General features: G+C 39.4%; 1 protein-coding gene across 4 annotated transcripts in view; it reads left to right on the top strand.

Moving 5' to 3' along the window:
• LOC124555648 (inner nuclear membrane protein Man1) overlaps positions 1–13,338 on the top strand; it is a 337,416-nt gene that overhangs the window by 112,444 nt on the left and 211,634 nt on the right. The gene's annotated exons all lie outside the window — the stretch shown is intronic.

The raw sequence follows: 13,338 nt of genomic DNA, 5'->3' as shown, positions 1-13,338 counted from the left end.
GAGAAATTCAGAATTGAAACAGGAGTTGGACAGTGATATTCCGTATTGTCAAAACTATTCTTAGCTGTCATTGAGGAAGTTTTCATATCCCTAAACTTGGAAAACTAGTAATGAACATGCAGAATCTATGTCCATTTTGTTGATATTGTGCTGCGTGCTTCTAGTGCAGATAAACAACAAATTGAAGGGCATAGCAGAGCAACTTTGAATTTAGGTCTTAAAATTGACAATATAAACTATTTAATCAACTCCTTGAAAAGAAAATTTTGCAAATTAACAAAGAATTCATAGAATTAATTGATGAATCTTTTGTTTGTAGGATAGTTGAAGGTGATAACAATGAGTGGCTAGTTACCAAAAGAAATGCTTAAATGGTTCACAAGTGTCACGTCAGATGGTGTTCTGTTGTCATAATTTTCATGTATTTATTACACATATATAGTTCTTAAAAATGTCCATTGTATTTATGTGCAATTGGGTATTTGGAAAAATCTGTGTGTCAGGTCTTCAGGTCTACAGCTACAGTTACACAACACGAGTGAACCATTCAAGCAGTTATTATGTCAAGAAAGCCTCAAACAGCACAGCAAAAGAAATAACAAAAGTGTGGCCTGGAGTGATATTGGTATATTATATATTTTCAAGAGTGAGCTTCCAATGTGTGTGAAACAGAAAACCTAGTCCATGTGCATCACCAATTATGGTTAGTGGATATGAGACCTGGATTTTCAGTGTGAAAAACCATTTAAAAATTGAGGGTTGCTCAGTGAGTAGTGCAGAGAGGCTGGTTCAAAAGTTCAAGGAGAGAAAAGAAAGTGAACAAATGGATCAGGGAACAGTATGAAGCTAAAGATTTAATTACAACTAACAAACATGAAAAGTCTCCTAGTGAAACGGGTAGCTAAGGAAGTTTTTTTCTGGATTCTAATAGATAAGACAAGATGGAGGTTACTACCTAATGGAAGATGGGTGGATGATCTTGGAAACAAAACACTGGAACAACAAGGACACACATTTCTGAAGACTGTTGGCAGCTGCTGATAAAGTGATTATTTTTCACAAGCAAATAATAAAAAAAGTGGTGCTTTTCCGTTGCATTACAGAAACATTTACTTAACTGATGGAAAAAAATGGCAACACCAAAAAATTATTGACGTAGAGTAGTGTAATTTCAGGAATACATTTTTCTAGACAGCATATTTAAGTAATCAACATTGCAAGATTTCAACTTAATTTATGCGCGAGATTAGCCATTGAAAATGTCAAATGCTATTACATTAATAACCAGTGTAACTGCCAGAATGTTGAATTCAAACATGCATGCATTATGTTGTACACGTGCTGGATGTCAGTTTGTGGGATGGAGTTCCATGCCTGTTCATGCAGAGTCAACATGGAAAAAGGAGGGGTTCCTACTTATGTATAAAAACTGGACACAAAGTCAAAAATATTGAAATAAATAGTTTTTGTGCATATCAGATCCTTGAAGCATTGCTACTGCAGTGTACTTCTATAGTAATTGTAACAATGTACAAATCCCCTCGAGGTAACTTTCAGCTATTCATGAAAAATCTAGAGGCATTATTGAGCTACATGTCAGACAAAAAGAAGCAGTTAGTGGTTTGTGGCGATATTAATGTAGATTTCTTAAAAGATACGGATAGGAAAAATGAGCTAGAATCTTTGTTTGGTTGTTTCAATCTAGTATCTGTTGTAAATTTTCCAACTTGTGTGCAGCAGGATAGTAGGTCACTTATCGATAACATTTTCATAGACAGTGCTCAGGCAGAATTGATTGATGTGTACCCAGTTGTTAGTGGGCTATCTGATCATGATGCACAGTTAATGGAATTAACACATATAACACTGTAGAGGCTTCAGGCAGGTTCATACAAGGCAAGGAGGCTTATTGACGCGAACAGGGTACAGAGTTTTAAGAGCAGCCTTGAAGAGGTAGAATGGGATGAAGTATACACAGAAAATTATGCTGATGCCAAATTCAGTTTATTCCACCACAAATTTGTCTCAGTATTTGAGAGTTGCTTTCTTGAAACGTTATCCAAAAAAACCATTACAAAGTCAAGTAAGCCATGGATTACTAAGGGAATTAAGATATCGTGTAAGAGGAAGAGGGGAAATATATGGACAGGCCAGAACAAGTCGGGATCTGACACTACTTGCTTACTACGAAAGATACTGTAATATTGTAAGGAAAATCATTAAGAGGTCTCGAAGCTTATGTGTTCTGACAGAAATTAATAATGCAGATAATAACATTAAAACTATATGGAGTATTGTCAAATGGGAGACGGGACAGCCAGACAGTGCACATCATACCATAGCAATAAAGCTAAATGATGATGATGTGAGTGATAATTCATAAGTTGCAAGTATTTTTAACAATCACTTTCTGAATGTAGCAGCAAAAATAGGGTTAAAGGGTTCAGTTGAAGAAGCAAAAAAAAAAAAAATTAAAAAATTTCGTTCCCCAGGACTTTAGGCCTTTAGAAATAGCACCAACATACCCCACTGAAATTAAGGGAATTATGTACTGAAAAACAAGAGCTCATGTGGTGTTGATGGAGTCTCTAACAGAATTTTGAATTGTTGTTCTAATTTAATAAGGGGAGTCCTTAGTGATATATGTAATGCTTCGCTGGCACAGGGAATTTTTCCAGACAGATTGAAATACACAATTTTCAAACCTCTTCATAAGAAAGGAGACAAGAGTGACTTTATTAATTGTAGACCAATCTCATTGCTGACTTCATTTTCTAAAATATCCGAAAAAGTTATGTATTCAAGATTAGTCTCACATTTAAGTGAAAATAATTTACTCAGCATGTCACAATTTGAATTCTGGAAGGGTTACTTGACTGAGAATGCTATCTTCACATTTATCCATCAAATAATACAAGCCCTAAACAACAAATTATCACTAGTTGGTATTTTTTGTGATCTTTCCAAGGCATTTGACTGTGTGGATCATGTCACACTCTTGGAAAAACTCAGGTTTTATGGTATTGAAGGCTATACACACAGCTGGTTTGAATCACACTTGATGAACAGAAAGCAAAAAGTTGTGCTGAATAACACAAATAATGTTGGGAGGGTGGTAAATTCTAGCAAATGGGGAGTTATCACAAAGGGAGTCCCACAGCGTTCAATTTTGGGTCATCTGCTGTTGCTTATTCATATGAGTGACCTCTCACTTAACGTTCAGCAAGCAGAACTAGTACTTTTTGCAGATGACACGAGTGTTATAATAAATCCCATTCCAGAAAAAGCAGCTGAAGATATTGTTAAGGATGTCTTTCAAAGAATTATTAAGTGGTTATCAGAAAATGGACTCGCCCTTAATTCTGAAAAAACTCACTATATCCAGTTATGTACACCGAATAGAGTCATACTGACAATTGATGTAGCATATGAACAGGGTTCAGTTAACAGGGTAGATTTCTCCAAATTTTTGGGTTTTAACATTGATGACAACTTGAACTGGAAGAAGCACATTAGTGAGCTTCTCAAACAATTAAGTTCAGCTTCTTTTGCTCCTCGTATAATTGCTAGTCTTGGTAATAAGCAGATCAGCCTCCTAACCTACTTTGCATATTTCCACTCAATAATGTCTTATGGAATAGTTTTCTGGTGTAACTCACCACTTAGATATAAAGTGTTGATTGCGAAAAAGAGAGCAGTGAGAATAATTAGTGGTGTTCACCCAAGGATGTAATGTAGGCACCTATTCAAGGAGTTAGGTATTTTAACTGCACCATCAGAGTATGTATATTCGCTAATGAAATTTGTTATAAATAATCCATCTCAACTCGCGAAGAACAGTGATGTTCATTCGTACAACACTAGAGGAATAAATGACCTTTTATATCTGTTATTGAAGCTGTCAATTGCTCAAAAAGGAGTACATTATTGAGCAACAAAAATCTTTGATCATTTGCCCAACAACATAAAGTGTCTGACAGGTAGCAGATCAAATTTTAAATCTAGCTTAAAATCATTTCTTTTGGACAGCTCCTTCTATTCCATGGATGAGTTTCTGTTTCAGAAATGGTATTATTAATAATAATAATAATAATAATAATAATAATTGGACCTCTAAATATAGTTGCAGGTGTAGAACTAAAAATTTCGGTATTATTAACACTATTCATGTGTGTGTGTTTATATATATCTTGTAATCTGACTTATTCCATATCATATCGATAACATAATCGTGAAAACGATCTGCGGAACATGACATAACTAAACTAAACTAAACTTGGTCAGTTGGTACTGGGACGGTTAATGGTGGTTGTGGATGGTACTTTTGAGTTGTGATCCAAGATTTCCCATATGTGCTCAATTGGAGACAAAACTGGTGATTGAGCAGGCTAACGCAACATATCGACACTCTGTAGAGCATGTTGGGGTGTGACAGCAGTATGTGTGCAAGTGTTATCCTGTTGGAAAACAGGCCTTGAAATGCTGTCCATAAATGGCACCATAACAGGTTGAATCACCAGATTGACATGCAAATTTGCAGTCAAGGTGCATGGGGTAACCATGAGAGTGCTCCTACTGTCATATGAAATGGCACCATGGACCATATCTCCAGGTGTGCTCCAGTGTGTCGAGTACACAGGCAGGTTGGTTGCAGGTCATCAACTGGGCACCTCCTAACCAACACATGGCTGTCACTGGCACTAAGGCAAAACCACCTCCCATCAGAAGAAAACAACCTCCACCCTGCTCTCTTGCTTGACACCACTGAATTGCAAATAGTGGTGGTTTGGGGTCAGTCGAAAGCATGCTACATGGCGTCTAGCTTGGAGCTGTTCTTGAAGCAACCAATGTGTTGTTGTGGTGCCATCTGCTGCTCAGATCACTGTAGCAGATGTGGTATGATGTGCCAGAGCCATACACCGAAATACCGAACATGATGCTCTCGGTAGTGCCATGTGGCTGACCGGAGCTCGTCTTCTTGTGACCGTACATTCTTGTGACACAGTCATTTCCAGACCAGGGTCTCTTACTGCAAATAGATACATTTACCTTTCTCCATCATCAATGAAAGTTTGTAACATCACCACAGAGTCACCCTGTAATAATGAATGTCACATGAGAGTATCAGTAACAATCTAAAATAATTCACATATTGCAGAATCTCATTGCACAAACAGTAAAATCATTCAATATGTGCAAAATCCCTAGGAAAAGGTTTGGTGGTCAGCCTGGTGCTCATCTCTCGAGCACAGGTCTGGAGGACATCTGTCAGATACTTCACTGCCTAACCCACATCACTTTCAGTCTACATTTGTGATATGACGTACGAGTGGTGTCCTGTGTTGGTGATATATTGTTCACAGTTAGTAACGTGCATTGTTTCTGCCATCCTCTGGTTTGTGTCTTCAACATTGGCACATTCCAGGACAGCTGGGCTATGGTCTTGAATCCAGCTCATAGTGAACTATTGCTGCAGCCCCCAAAGGCAGTCCCCTGCACAGGAAGATATCTAGGATATATGGCCTGAACAGGCTTGGTAAGGGATGTGAGTAGGCTCCTTAGTAGCAAATACCCATGTGGAGGGACCAGCCTCAGCAAACCACCTCAGTCTCCGCCTGCTGCCATTTTCGCTGCTGCATATTGATAATCTGGTGTCAAATCTTTCATCTCACAGGGATGACAACTCTACTGCCAGAAATGCTGAGGCAGTTGACCCCATGGACCGAGTAACTGTGAACCTTGAATTGATCAGTCAGCGATAGATGTGTGTCTGTGATAGAGGCAATATCTAGAGTGTGCCGGTCTAGAGACGACTGTAATTGAGCTAATGTATCAGCAATGGCATAGACATTCTGATGTTGTATTAAAAAACTCGGAATTCTGTTAAAGTCCATCAACAAACAGTGCCATTGCAGCTTCTGCAAGAATCGTCACTTTTGTGAATCAGTCCTACACAGGGCAGACCACTGACCATCAATATTATCATGTTCAGGTTGATCCTTGCAACAACAGCCTGATCTCTGTAGACTCTAGCATTAGACTACAGAGATCATTGCTGGTGCCTGGCACCTCCTGAGATGTTGGTTATGTGGGATGTGAAGTGACACTGGCAGCATCTCTGCTAGCTGTGGCCACCTGGGGCGGTGAGGGTAACAGGGTTGGGAGCGGGCACACCTGTGACACTGCTGGAGAGATCATTGTGACAGTAGAGGTGGAGGGGGAAGCCCAACCATTCCACGGATGCGTAAGTACCAGAAACTGAACAAGCTGCAGTTTGAACTTTGCCTACTGCCAAGTTTTCTGTCCGGAAGTGACAGTAGCTGTGGTGGCTGCTTTCTATAGCCCCTGGTTCTGTTGCAATTTATGGTAAGCCTTGAAGTCATGGTAGTACGCCGAGTGTGAGCCATTGCAGTGCAGATGTCTGTAGTGTTCCTCTCTGTTTTACATAGTTTCGTCACGTGGTGGTCTGGCCACCTAATGAACTTGGGCTCTGTGCTACAATTCTTACTAGTATGGTTGAATTTCTGGCAACAGTGACACTGCCCAGGACCTTCAGGTTTGTCATACCTCTCTAACCTTAACCCGAAGCCGAGCAGATATCTTAGTCTAAACACCCTTTGTGCTTCGTTGTTGTAGTTGCCATGAAATTTGGCTCCTTCTTGTGGCTGTTCAATCCTTTTCCAGGCGGAGTGGGTTTCAAGAATTGCTGTACTGATGACAGCTTGAATCATTCCACAACTAGTGCCTCGTTTAACATCTTCAGCCCTTGCATCTATTTGTAGGATCTTTTGTTACTATCCTAAGTGCCTGTTTTGACTCCATTGAATACGAGTGGAATTTGGTCTCTCGGTCCTATAATTCTGCCCTTATCTTTTGATAGTCCTCTGTGGACTCGGCTTGTATTTTCGTAGTCCAATGATGGTAGACTGCTGTCAACTTCCACTTTATCCCTTCTTGCAAGTCCTTGACAAGAACTGTATTGCCCCTGGGTATAGGGATGGATGGTACCTACTCCTTCTTTTTCCTAACTACTTGTATATCACCCTCAAATTTCGCATCCGCATTTTCTAGAGTAGAAAAAAAGTTAGCAGTTGGCACATTAGCTAGCACTTTCTCTATCCTATCTGTACCCTCTGTGTCCTTCATGCTCTCATTGTTGATCAACCTATGCTCATTGTCAAAGCTGACCTATTCCTCTTGGATCAATGGTAACGTTGCCATGTCAATGATAACTGTTGTTTGTGATGCCGTACTCATGTTGCACGCACTCTGAGGAGTGCTACAATGGACTGTGGTTTAGGGTTCCCTTGAAGACCGTGCCGAAAGTGAGCTCACAATCTGACATTTTGTTGTGGTGCTACTATGGGACATTGGTTGATGCTTGATTTTTACTTTTGTAACTGGGTGGTAGATACACTATGTGATCAAAAATATCTGGACACACCCAAAACATAAGTTTAATATTAGGTACATTGTGCTGCCACCTACTGCCGGGTACTACATATCGGCAACCTCAGTAGTCATTAGACATCGTGAGAGAGCAGAATGGGGCACTCCGCAGAACTCAAAGACTTCGAATGTGGTCATGTGATTGGGTGTCACTTGGGTCATACCTCTATAGGGGAGATCTCCACACTCCTAAACATCCTAGGTTCACTGTTTATGATGTGATAATGAGGTGGAAACGTGAAGGGACACATACAGCACAAAAGCGTACAGGCCGACCTCGTCTGTTGACTGACAGAGACCACTGACAGCTGAAGAGGGTCGTAATGTGTAATAGGCAGACATCTATCCAGAGTATCACACAGGAATTCCAAACTGCATCAGAATCCACTGGAAGTACTATGACAATTTGGCAGGATGTTAGAAAACTTGGATTTCATGGTCGAGCGGCTGCTCATAAGCCACACTTCATGCCAATAAATGCCAAACGACGCCTCAGTTGGTGTAAGGAGAGTAAACATTGGATGATTGAAAAATGGAAAAATGTGTGGAGTGATGAATCATGGTACACAATGTAGCGATCTGATGGCAGGGTGTGGGTATCACAAATTCCCGGTGAACGTCATCTGCCAGTGTGTATAGTGCCAACAATAAAACTTGGAGGCAGTGGTGTTATGGTGTGGTCATGTTTTCCATGGAGGGATCTTACACTTCTTGTTGTTTTGTGTGGCACTATCACAGCACAGGCCTACATTGATGTTTTAAGCATCTTCTTGCTTCCCACCGTTGAGCAATTTGGGGATAGCAATTGCATCTTTCAACACGATCGAGCACCTGTTCGTAATGCACGGCCTGTGGCAGAGTGGTTACATAACAATAACATCCCTGTAATGGATTGGCCTGCACAGAGTCCTGAACTGAATCCTATAGAACACCTTTGGAATGTTCTGAAATGCCGACTTCGAACCAGGCCTCACCGACCGACATCGATACCTCTCCTCAGTGCAGCACTCCATGTAGAATGGGCTGCCATTCCTCAAGAAACCTCCCAGCACCTGATTGAACGTATGCCTGCGAGAGTGGAAGCTGTCATCAAGGCTAAGGGAGGGCCAGCATCATACTGAATTCCAGCATTACCAATGGAGGGCACCACGAACTTGTAAGACATTTTCAGATAGGTGTCCATATACTTTTGATGACATAGTGTATCTAAATGAGAGCCAGTTACTACACCTTGGCAAACATGAGTATATGTGACTTGGAAATAAACACCTAAGGGGGAGCAGAGAGGATGCCCCGTGGCAGTAAGGAATAAAATGGCATGGCAAGGGCAATGCCAAAACGAGCACTTGAGAAACATACCTTTACCTCCACCTTCTCCAGTAGAATGTGAATGCTATGACTGCAAGATGTGCACTTATAAGGCATGAAATCGACAACTGTGCAACAGATGCAGTTGTGAAGCGTGGCAATTTGGTGTTGAAATAATCCGCTTGGGAGAGTCGTAAGGGGGCAATACAAAGTTGTCAAACTGTGAGGCAGTACACTCAGTACAACAGTTGTGTTGCATGTACCTACAGCCCTCCTTTCTCTCGCTCTCTATATTATATAAACTTTCTGTGTAGGAAAGTGGATATTACCACTTGAATTAAAGCACTCATTTTAGTAGTGACTTTACAGCCAATACTTGAAATTTGTGGATGCGTTATTTGCTCTTATTGCACATGGTACATGGAATGACTTTTTCCTTTTTTATGGTATTCTCTCCTAGTGTCAGTTCAGTGGAGGAGACAGAGCCACTAAGCACATCTTCCACCCCAACTCGTATTCTTTGGGGAACCTTTACCCGCACACTTCATCCTGCTACTCTACCCTCGCATGTGTGTGTTCTGTAAATTCTTATATTGACTTTCTTAGTTAACTGTTCTTTTTAAATTGTCTTTTGTGATAGCATCAGAGCACTTGACCCAACTCTATTAGTATTAATTGCAAAACTCCTCTATTGGATTGTCAATTATCAGGATAAATGAACAAATAACCACAGTGTTGAGTCCCTTGGAAACCTCATTCACTACTGCCATGGGTAAGTCATTGAATGTCAGGTGTTACAAAACATGACACATCGTGCACCAACTGGCCTGTTCATTTCATAGCATTGTGACCATCACAAAAACTTTGTGTGTGCATGAATGGGCATAGAACAACTTTCGGCCTTGGACAGCCAGTACCCAGTTGCTGAGCATGCTTCCTACAGCATGTCTCAAGTGACCTGAGTGCTTGTTACATCACACTCGCTATATAGATGCTTCGACTCTGGAGATGATAACTTCCCTGCAACAAATTCTGACATCCCTACACCATCCTAGTCTTAACCTCAGTTAATATATAATGTCTCCCCTCTTTCATTTTTCATCAATATTATTTTTTTAAATTCCATTTTTAATTTTTCACTTCCCCCATCACCCAAACTCTGGTTTTATCTTGTCATTTTCCTCTTAGTTTTGAATTCCACTATTCATTTCATCTCTCTTCTTCTTAATCTCTCTTTACTTCTCACTCTGTCCTCATATTACCTCTGCACTTAGGCAGGAATAGTGTTTACTAATGTACTAACTGAGACTTTTTGCCCACTCTGAAACTCGAAGGAAGGAAGGAAGTAAAGTTCCAAATGTTTGGATACTTTTTTTTATTTTTGTGTGTGTCAATCGGCAGTATTAAGAATTTCTTCTAATGCCAATAACTATTGTCCAGCCATTCTGTCTCGTAATTTGGAATGCTACTTTCATGTCATTGTATGTTTTCTACAATATTTTGTGTGAGGCAGCTGTGCTGCTTGACATTACTGATTCTTCCCCCCCCCCCCCCCCCCCCCCCCTTTCAGAAAGACTTTTGTGTTCCTCCAATATCCCCTATGCAAATTGCCGTCATGTAGCTTCAGCTTTAAAAATGAGTTGCTGAAGATATTTTTCAGTTCAGATTTCTTTTGTATTATGTAGAGTGAATATATAAAAGAAAATTAAAACTGAGAAACAAACTGCTGTATTTAATTTGGCTTATCACTCTTGTTACATTCCTTGGAAAAGCAGTGGAGGGCAGCGGTAGAAGAGGGAGAGTCAATGCTGGAATTATTTTACCTCTTTCAGCATAGACAGTTGTCAGTCCAGTACTAAAAAATGCTGAACTCTGGTGAAGTAATGATCTACAATGAAAAAGCACAGTTGTTAATGACTCTGCAGCAGTCATGAGACTGGAAGTAATATATATTTTATGCACTATTTAAAAAAAAAGTTGAGTATTCAGAATCATAAATTAGATAATGTTTATTCTCACCCCTCTAGATTTATTTGAGAGTACCCATTGACTATCACGTATGTGTGTGTAATCACCATGTAAATAACTGCGTATGTAACTGCAAAAAGTAAGTTTTTTGTAATGCATTTATGGAGATAGTACTTATGACTAATGTTTTGATAGTTTTTGTATTTTTGGTAACACTAAAAGAGCAAGCATTAACTACATTATATTTGTGGAAATAATATGTTAAGTGAAGCAACTCAGTGTTTTTTGGGGGAAAAAGAGAGTTTTGTGGTGGGGTAAGTGTACACAAATTTTGTATGAGAGCATGTGGGAAGTACTGGAAGTAAGCCAGAGATATAAACATTTTACTGTAGTTAAAGCATGTGCTGGTCTCAAAAATGCATCTCTCAAAATGATTTTACATTAATTTATCCATAAATAGTAGTTTTCCAAGGGTACAGCAATGTGTACGTGTGCCCCATTGAGTGGGGTAAGTGTACACTCGTGAGTAAACTTGCTCCTTTGAGAAAAAGATCGTGAAACAATCTCTAACTTTGGAAAATTGAGGCTAAAATATTGTTTTTAAAGATACAACTTCTTATTGCATAATAAACATTCAAATACCAACATTTATATGTAAATATGAAATAATACATCAACTCAAATGCAGATATTTGGTAACAAAACTTGAATAAATGATAGACAACATTGTACGAAATTAACACTGTAATAAGGCACTGTACCTACTCAGGTCATCTCGAAATACAAATGCATCTCTGAATTCACTCCAGCTAGATTGCAGTGCATGTGAAAGTTTCTTCCGCAATGCCGTCCTCATGAAAAAACACATCCCCCATTGTCTTGATAAACTGAAGTGTTTTAGGAATCCCTTTATTGAAAAATTCTTCCAAACCTGCTTGATTGACAAATTACAAAATCACCTTTTTGTATAGGCCTAATCAATGTGGACATGCCACTGTCATGTCTCAGATTCTGACAATAAATTCCAGTTGCACGTGTTTTCACTTTTATAAAGGAACATTGTACTGGACTCTTTGGAAGAAGAATTAGACAATGTTAGTTATCTGTTCCCTGTGGTTTTAGATTTTTGGTTCTTAGCCTTGGACCCTACATCTGCTCTTTGCATCTTCTCATTAGCTGCATCCTCTTCCGCTTTAATTGCTTGTTACAACTTTTGTCTGTGTGGAGTTGATGCCAGGTGGGTTGATTTCGAACCTTTCCTAGATTGTTTCCTTGCTTTTTGGATATGAGGAATAGGAATGATATCTGACAGTGATGTGTGACTACTTGAAGGAAATGATATTCCAGATAGAGGACTCACTGGTGGCATGAAGTAGTCTCTGAAGAAGCAGCAGGTGGTGCCTACAGTTGCTCCTTGAGCCACATACACTTGCCTCATTTTTTTATTTATCATATGTTCGATTTCTTCAAACTTACAAGTATTCACCTTTAGGTAATTAGAGTTTCTAGTGAACAGGAACATCGTAAGATGTTAACACACTATGCAAGAAGTAGAAATAAAGTTGTACCAAGACTACAGTGAAGATGAGAAAAACAGAACTTACTTCATATTATGATGTGCACATGCTGACTGGTGCTCAGGCACTGTTCTTTCTCATTTGACAGTACTGCCAAACTAGTAATGCTGCATTGCTGCCAACCAAAATGTTTGGAACTGAGATGTGACAATACCTACATTTACCTCAATGCATACACTTGCCCCCAACTACTCTCTAGATGTTTGTACCAAATCATTGATAACACTGTGATGGTTTCTGTTGACCTACTACCATAAGCAAATGCCAGGATGGATTTAGACCCTTCCTATCTCATCCTCCATCCACTTCCACACCACCCCAAAAAGTACACACTCTTCATTCATTTGAGTGATCCTGTAGTAAAACCTTACCTATGCATATTTCTGGTACTATATGCTCCAGTCTCTCTGGAAAAACATATGTAATCAAGAGGATGTCACCCTGTAAGAAAACACACATAATCTGTCAACTGACCTGTAAGTTTGGTCCAGCATTTTACATTGACATGTCAGCTTTGAATACATTGGTTAGAAAGACAATTGGTATGTGTTTCACCAGATGAACCATTTTCAGTTGGATACCAACTCCTAACATTTGTACTTCCAAAGTCCATTTGTGGGCTCTGGTGCTATTAGAGAGTCTACTGTTTTCTACTTTTTGTTTTCATTGTTTAATTTTAGTTTTTTTTTTTTTTACACGATTGCATTTACCTACTGCCATCTTTTTATCTTTTCTTTCTTAATGCCTGTTTTACCATATGGGCCTATTTGAACCATATTTAATTCTGCTTTCCTGATGTTATGTACCTTCTTTTTGCAGTTAGGCAGCATTACAGTACTTCTTGAGTTTAGCACTCACATTAGACCTACTGATACAAATAGCTCTTGGTAGTTCTCTAGTACTTCTCTTCACCAACTATACTGCTTCCACTTTCCTTCTTTATATTGGCTATTATCCCCTACCTCCTGATTAAGGGATTTTTAAAAATAAGAAAGCTGAAACCTTTTTCTCTTTTAAAATTGTGTGTCTTGAACCT

This window comes from Schistocerca americana, chromosome X (genome assembly GCF_021461395.2).
Source record: "Schistocerca americana isolate TAMUIC-IGC-003095 chromosome X, iqSchAmer2.1, whole genome shotgun sequence".
Classification (NCBI taxonomy): domain Eukaryota; kingdom Metazoa; phylum Arthropoda; class Insecta; order Orthoptera; family Acrididae; genus Schistocerca; species Schistocerca americana.
Note: the sequence above shows the minus strand (reverse complement) of the source record. Positions and strands in the feature narration are given on the sequence as shown.